A 7,547-nucleotide genomic window follows, 5' to 3' on the forward strand; every position below is an offset into this window, starting at 1 on the left:
TCAGGGCTACTGTCCCTAAAATTAGCTGTTTAGAATAATCATTCCCTCTGAAGAGACCGTTATTGAGATCTGTTCTTTCTGAGTATGCCTTCACAAATTTGCTATTCATGTTTGAGAAAGTTTAATAGAACAGACTGTCCAGGGAAGGTGATTGGAGCTGCTTTTCCACAGCCTCCAAAATTACAGATTGATTTTGACACCAGCTCTTCAACTAAGGGTTCCATCCTACTTGGGAAAGGGAAAAAATACTCAAATGACCGCTTTCCTAGGCAACTCAATCTAGCTAGAGGAATCATAAGCAATCCAATCAGTATGGCTAGTCAGATTCTCAATTTTTTTGTGTGCGTGTTTCTGAGGGAAAGGGGGAGTGGAATTTTTCCCAACCTACATGCAGGAAGGAGCTGTGAAGACAGGTATTGAGTGGACCAAATACATATTTCCTGAGTGGTACTCCTTTCAAAACATTGCAATGCAGTGAAAATAACACAGGACAAAGAGAGATGACCCGGATCCTGGTGGAGGCTCTAGCATAGGTCAGCTGGATGGACTTGAACAAGCCATGTAACTGTTCCTGGCCTCAATTTCTAGGAGAAAGAGGCAACAGATTACACAAACTTTCACATCCTTACCCTCATACAAGTTTAGGATTCTGTGATTCATTGTTCACTAAGGGGCCACAAGACTTTTGCGAGAAGGCAAGTAAACCATGCCCACTATCCTCTGTTTACCCTGCACCATACCTTCTATACCAGACAGACCGCTTCAGACATCTCATGCATGCCTGCTGAAAGCTCCAGAATGTAAACGCAGTCTTCAGTGTTTTGCATGTACCTTTTGACATCTTAACACATGCATAAGGTATGCCAAAAAAAGAAATTAGCAAGGGTGCTGTCAGCCAGACATGAAGAGAAGAGGATAATCTGTGCCAAAAAATGTCCTCCCACATATAGAGAAACTGGTAATTGGAAGTAAGAGGAATCCCCCACCTCCCCAGAGCAGACTGTGCAGAGGCGGGCGCCCCTGCCAATATTCAATCCTTCGCCAAAAGCAGAAGCAGCGTGGGGAGAAAAGAAAGCTCTGCCACCCCTGCCACTCTGAGTATTTACGGGGATGCATTCCAGCTCCCAACAGAAACCTGCTGGCAGAGGTAAGTATTCCCTTCTGTGGGTGCCAAAGGGAATTTCAATATGACAGTTGTGAAACAGCAAAGATCACATCAAGCCTTGATAAAGGTTCGTTTTTTTTGCATAGCAGTTCAACATTTTTCTTTAAGCAGTCTCAGCTTTACAGACTCTAGGCTGGGTTCAGGAGAAGGATGTTGGCTCCCTCAATATAGAACAATCAAGATCCAAATCTTCTGAGGTTGGTACAAGGTTTTGAGAAATGGACAACTATTGACTTCGGACCCCAACAACAAAATCCCCAGTACAGTTTACTGAATCACTAAATGCAACTAGGGATGTGATTCATTGTTGTTTCACCTCAACAGCAAAGCAGCGAAAAATAATGGGAACAGAAAATCATTCATTATTCCAATCAAAGAGGCATATGTGATATTCAATCTATAGGATCATGACAGGAAGAAAAGTCCTTACTCAAAAGGTTGGATATGAGATTCCAATAAATAAACCATGGTTAGAGATGTTTCAAATGTAATTTTAAAGAGGATGTATTTGGACAATGCAGCAACTATTTCCTGGGCCACAGAGAACAACATGGTTTCTTTGAAGAAATCATGCATAAAATGGTTAGTGATGTTACTAAATGGTGTTTTGGTTATCTCCACAGTGCTAAGAAAACTGTACACCATTTCCCTGTTTTACATGACAGGCCTGGAAAATAATCTTGAAAAATGACTCTTGAGACTATTATTCCTAGCAGCAAACTAATCTAAAAATTATGCTTACATAGAAAATGACAAAATGCTATCACCATTGGCAGCTGAAGCAACGTGATCTCAACCCATTCAGACCCCCTGAACGTGATCTTTGCTTAGGCTCCCATGTGAAGCCGTGTTGACACTGCAGGCCTTAAGACTGATGAAACACAGCTGTCCATTGCATCCTCACCTCTGATATTTGAACTGGTCATTTCTGGCCCACAGGCAATGACATGACACCATTTGTTGAAAAATTACTTCATTTCTGTTGCCATAACACTAGGTATATATTTTTTAAATAGCACTCTATTGTTAGAATTAATATTTTTTTTCTCCTGGTATTTCTCCCTTATAAGATCAAATTCCTTAAAATTAGGGACAATTAAAGAAGATGCCCTGACTTAATACACAGGACCTTGTCTTCCCCTCCCTACTTGCTATTGCAGATTAACTTACTCAGCTAGGACCTCTGACTAGATCCCAGCTTTTAGCTTCACTTTGGGTATCCACCGATCTCCTGGTTCTATCTAACAGAGATGCCTACATGGTTTATTCATTCATAATTTGGCTGGTTAATTTCATCAATGAATCCTTATACAATTTTGTTCCTTTGATTTTGTAAGTCTATACTGCCTGATTCAATCTTATGGAATCCTAGCTGTATTCAGCTACAAATAGTTATTAAACACCTACTACATGTCAAGAAATGTTCTACTCACTGTAGAAACCAAAATAAATGAGGAACCAAAATGAGTAAGATGTCAAAAACTCACAATTCAGAGGTGGGGAACCAAGAAACACAGTTATGCTTGGTAAGTGCTAGGAAGTACATGTACACAAAGTGTTATTGGGGTAAGAAGACAGGCACAAAGTGTAGCAATGATCTCAGGGCAGGTGGTTAGGTGTTACTTCTAAGATGAAGAAATGCTTGAGCTGTATCTTAAAAATAAGTACATGTTAGCTCAACAAAGAAAAGAGAAGAAATAGAAGAGGAAACAGCCAGCACAAAGGCATAGAAGCATGTTGGGATTTGAGTGACTAGGCAATGGGAGACAATAAAAAATATCTCTTTCCAGACATCAAGAAAATGGACAGATAGGCTGACAGTGAAACTGGAAGTGGAAAGGCTTGTTAAGAGGCTACTGCTGTTAATGATTTGGTCAAGTAAGGATCAAAATCTGCACTGAATCCACTGCACTGCAAATGAAATGGGTAAGGTTGAACTGTGCCTACGGCACTGAAATGGGAGGCAGAATAAAGAAAATGTAGAAACCTAGGCAGGGTGCAGTGGTTTATGCCTGTAATCCCAGCACTTTGGGAGACTGAGGCAGGTGGATCACCTGGGGTCAGGAGGTCGAGACCAACCTCGGCAACATGGTAGAACCTCGTCTCTACTAAAAATACAAAAATTAGCCGGGTGTAGTGGTACGTGCCTGTAATCCCAGCTACTCGGGAGGCTGAGGCAGGAGAATTGCTTGAACCTGGGAGCCAGATGTTGCAGTGAGCCCCTCACCATTGCACTCCAGCCTCGGCAACAGAGCCAGTCTCCATCTCAAAAAAGAAAAAAGAAAGAGAAGAAAGAAAAGAAAATGTAGAAACTTGAGTGGGAACAGAGAAATGGTGAGGGCAAAAGTAAGAAATTCCTCTCAAGTATTTGGTTAAAGCTTGTTTTGAGATAGCATCTACCTTTATTAAGCAGGCTATTCATTGTTTTCTAAGTGATTTATATGCATTATCTTAAGTAATTTATATGCATCACCTAATTTGATCTTCACAATAACACTGGATGATCAGTATCAATGTGACAGATGAGGAAAATGAGACAAAGAGAGGATAGGTACTCCGTACAAGGTCACTAGGCTATTAAATAGCAAAGCAAGATTCTCACTCCAGAGCCTCTACACCATTCCCTGGGATAAAGAATCTTGAAGGAGGTTTAAAAGAAGTGAAGGCCGGATGTAGTGCCTCATGCCTGTAATCCCAGCACTTTGGGAGACCAAGGCAAGTGGATCACGAGGTCAGGAGTTCGAGACTAGCCTGACCAACATGGTGAAACCCCGTCTCTACTAAAAATACAAAAATTAGCGGAGCGTGGTGGCACGCGCCTGTAATCTCAGCTACTCAGAAGGCTGAGGCAGGAGAATCGCTTGATCCTGGGAGGCAGAGGTTGCAGAGAGCTGAGATTGTGCCACCGCACTCCAACCTGGGAGACAGAGGGAGACTCCATCTCAGGAAAAAAAAAAAAAAAGTGAAATAAGATGATGAGTTTAGTTTTATGCATACTGCGTTTCTGTTTCCGGAGCTTGCAAAATATATAAGAGGAGATCTCTAGTAATACTAGGAGCTAAAAGGTAGGTTCTAAGCTAGAGATATGTTTGGGGATCTTCAGGTTATAGGTGGTTGCTGGAACCTGGGTATGGGAATTGCTACAGAGTTTAAGAGAGAGGGGGAGAGAGAAAGATGCCTTTAATTTCTGCCTGGACCTTGAAGCCTAACATTTCAGGTATCCAATCCCCGATTACCCACTTCTTTGAGTGAACAGATTGTCCAATTATATCAATGATGGGGCATGGGCAAGAGAAAGATCTGAGAAGGTGGTGGCATTAATGGTTTGAGGAAAGAAATCTGAGGTTATGGTGAGTCCTTTCCCTTTCAGTCCAGAAGAAAATAAAAATCCACTGCATATAATGAACCAACACAGGTATTATAACTGATGACTTCTTTAAATATTTCTTAAACCTTTTTCTCTTTCCATATTTATTGCACTTCTACGTGTGTCTGAGCTGTGGCACCAGAGAAAGACATCGCACCACCCTCCAGGGGCTGGCAGTCTGGTGAGAAGGGGCACAGGTAAACTGATATTTACATCACAAAGCAGTGACTGCTGTATGTTTGTAGTGGTTCTAATTCCAAGATAATTTTGTCCCCCAGGGGACACTGTGCAATGTCCGGAGACATTTTTGGGGCTATACCTTGGGGTAGAGCACTACTAGCACCCAGCAGATAGAGCTTACAGATGGCGCTAAACACCCTACAATGCATACAAATTATTCGGTCCAAATTGTCAATAGTGTAGAGGTTGAGAAACTGTACTGTGACGAAGGTGAGCTGATAAAGAGCAGAGCAGGAGGCACGTTGACTGGGTGCCTCCCAGTCAAAGGCACCTGGGAGGTTCAAAGCAGCCTCACCAACATGGAAGCTGACTTCAAAAGGAGCAATTTGCTAGGCTAATGTGTCAGTGTCTGATTATTATTATTATTATTTTTGCTATGCAGTATTTGCTTTTCATGGTCTCACTCTATTATCAGTATTTGTTAAGAAATACTATTCTATGCAACACATTGCCCTCTATGCTATGGAAGAGAAATACTCATAAAAAAACAGGATTTGTACCTTTAAGTGTATAAAGAATATTAACGCTTGTCAAGCTTTCTAACATACTTTATCATTTAAACCTCAATAGTCCTATCAAGTTGGCAGTACTAGTTTTACTCTGTAAAGTCAGAAAGAGCTTCCTGAGATTAAATGACGTACCGCAGCCCATACAGGGCTGCTCTGATACATAATGTGTGTTACATTCAGATGATATGGCAAAAAGCTGTGGTCATTTCACCAAAACGCAGCACATTTGAATTTGCTCTACAGCTATGGTTATAGAACTTCAGAATGCTTCTTGTTTAAAACTACAATAGCTGACACAGAGGTATGAGATCTTACTCCTCTAGCATCCACACCACTGAGATTAATTAAGCAAAACTGTATGACTCATAATCCTGTCTATCAGATTCTGAGATTTAATAAATGAATTAAAGGTTAAATTACATTCGAAAATGATTTGGGGGTTGTTGGGCATTTCAATTTTTATACTTTTTTTGAAAACTGATAAGCATTTACAGCAATTCATGGTTAAACAGAGCATCTAAGAAACCAAAACACATTTCTGGCCATTCTTGACAAATATCTAATAAACTTTTAAGCAAAATAACTTTTATTAGTAACTCTTAGGTATCAATATGAGCAAATTTTATATGGCTAACTGTTCTTAAGTAAAACATTTTAACATAGAACTGGATAGGGATCCTAGAATTTTGACAATGGAAGCCCATGTAATAAACCCAGGGAAACTTGAACTGAGTCCCTTAATTGGCACAACTGGCCTGGAAATTTTACTGAGTAATTTTGAAATTTCTGAGAAAATCTGAAGTTCTGTGTCTCTCTGAACCCACTGCTCGTGTTAAAATCCGGCCTGTGATATTATGTATCTAAAATTAATGATTTCTCAAAATTCTACCAATCTGTATTATTGCTTTCCTCCTATTCAAAATATTTTGGTAGAGGGTCCTAGGATACATTTAACTCTATCACTTTTGCTTATAACCTCTTTTCTCTCTCAAATTGTTCCTACATAGGATATGGAGTTGTGAGTTGAGGGAAGAAGCAACATAGTAAAAGAGAAAGAGCTTAGGTGACAGACACCTTCCCTAGTAGGCAACCAAGCGCAAGTCCCTTCACCTTTCCAGAAAATTCTTAGATGGAGTATCATTACCTTACACAGTACAGTGAGAACCAAATGAGAAGGCATGTACAAAATATTTAGCAAAGTACACAGAGTTCACACTAATAAATGTTAGCCATTTACCTTCCCTGAAAGATGAAATCCAAAAGTTAAAGTAACTTTTATCTCACATAGCCCTTCATACTAAAAGGGTGTTCCACAGAGTTCCCATGTGTACAGTAGACTTGGCTGGTGAACTGCAGTTCCTGATCCCCACGCCCTTAATACTTTTCTGCAGGGTCATGACCAGTTTCTTCTCTTTACCTAATGGTACAAGCAGAGTGAAGTGTCTACAATCCTCAGCATCTAGAGTCCCAGCATGCGCCCTCACTGCCCATTTCAAAATCTGCACTTGACCTTCTGGTCAGTGCACTACAGAGGAGAGCGCCCAGGGGCGGAAAACAGGAGAGCCCACAACTGCCTCTGCTTCCACTCATATCTTGTTGTGTGACTGGGTACCAGTACTAAATCTTTATTTGCTCCTCTGTAAAAACCAGGGGACTATATTACAAGATCTTCTAGTCTGTCCTAATCTAACAGTCGATAGTTCTAATCTAAAACTGTATTTTACAGTTCTACTCTGTTGAAAGACAAAGACTTACCTAAAGATAATGGAGCTAGAACATAGTGCTACTTTCATGTTTCTTTTATATTTTCTATAAAATTCATTTTATCTTATACTTATTCAAGAAATCATTGTTCAAAACATGATTTAGGTTTTGTAAATAATTTCTCTTAAATATAATAATTGATGTTAAAATTACTGCCACTTACTGATGTGCCAAATGTCATCAGTTAGGTGATTTTATAAACACACATACCTGCCGTGTTGATGCAATTCCCATAAACTGATGCTTTCTATAAGGATATTCTAATGTTTTATTTTTTCATTCTTGGAAATTTCAGTATGTACAATTAAGTAACGCACTGGATTACTGTAAAAGTTACTGTAAAAGTCAACTACATATTTACAAATATAAAAATGAATAGTCATCATTTCTGGTGACAAGATTGAGAAATATGATTATCTACTTATGCCACTCAGCAAAAGAACCAATCATCTTAAAAGAAATAGAAAAAAAGGACATATGAATTTAATTATGAAATACTTAT

General features: G+C 39.7%; 1 protein-coding gene across 1 annotated transcript in view; it reads right to left on the minus strand.

The window, feature by feature from the left end:
- Nucleotides 1–6,642, minus strand: part of TMEM200A (transmembrane protein 200A) — a 62,368-nt gene extending 55,726 nt beyond the window's left edge. Inside the window, exon 1 of the mRNA XM_017533273.2 lies at nucleotides 6,519–6,642. The gene's annotated coding sequence lies outside the window, so the exon portion shown is untranslated. The remainder of the gene's footprint in view (nucleotides 1–6,518) is intronic.
- Between the last annotated feature and the right edge of the window lie 905 nt (nucleotides 6,643–7,547).

Source organism: Cebus imitator, unplaced genomic scaffold, assembly GCF_001604975.1.
Source record: "Cebus imitator isolate Cc_AM_T3 unplaced genomic scaffold, Cebus_imitator-1.0 Scaffold81, whole genome shotgun sequence".
NCBI classification, from domain to species: domain Eukaryota; kingdom Metazoa; phylum Chordata; class Mammalia; order Primates; family Cebidae; genus Cebus; species Cebus imitator.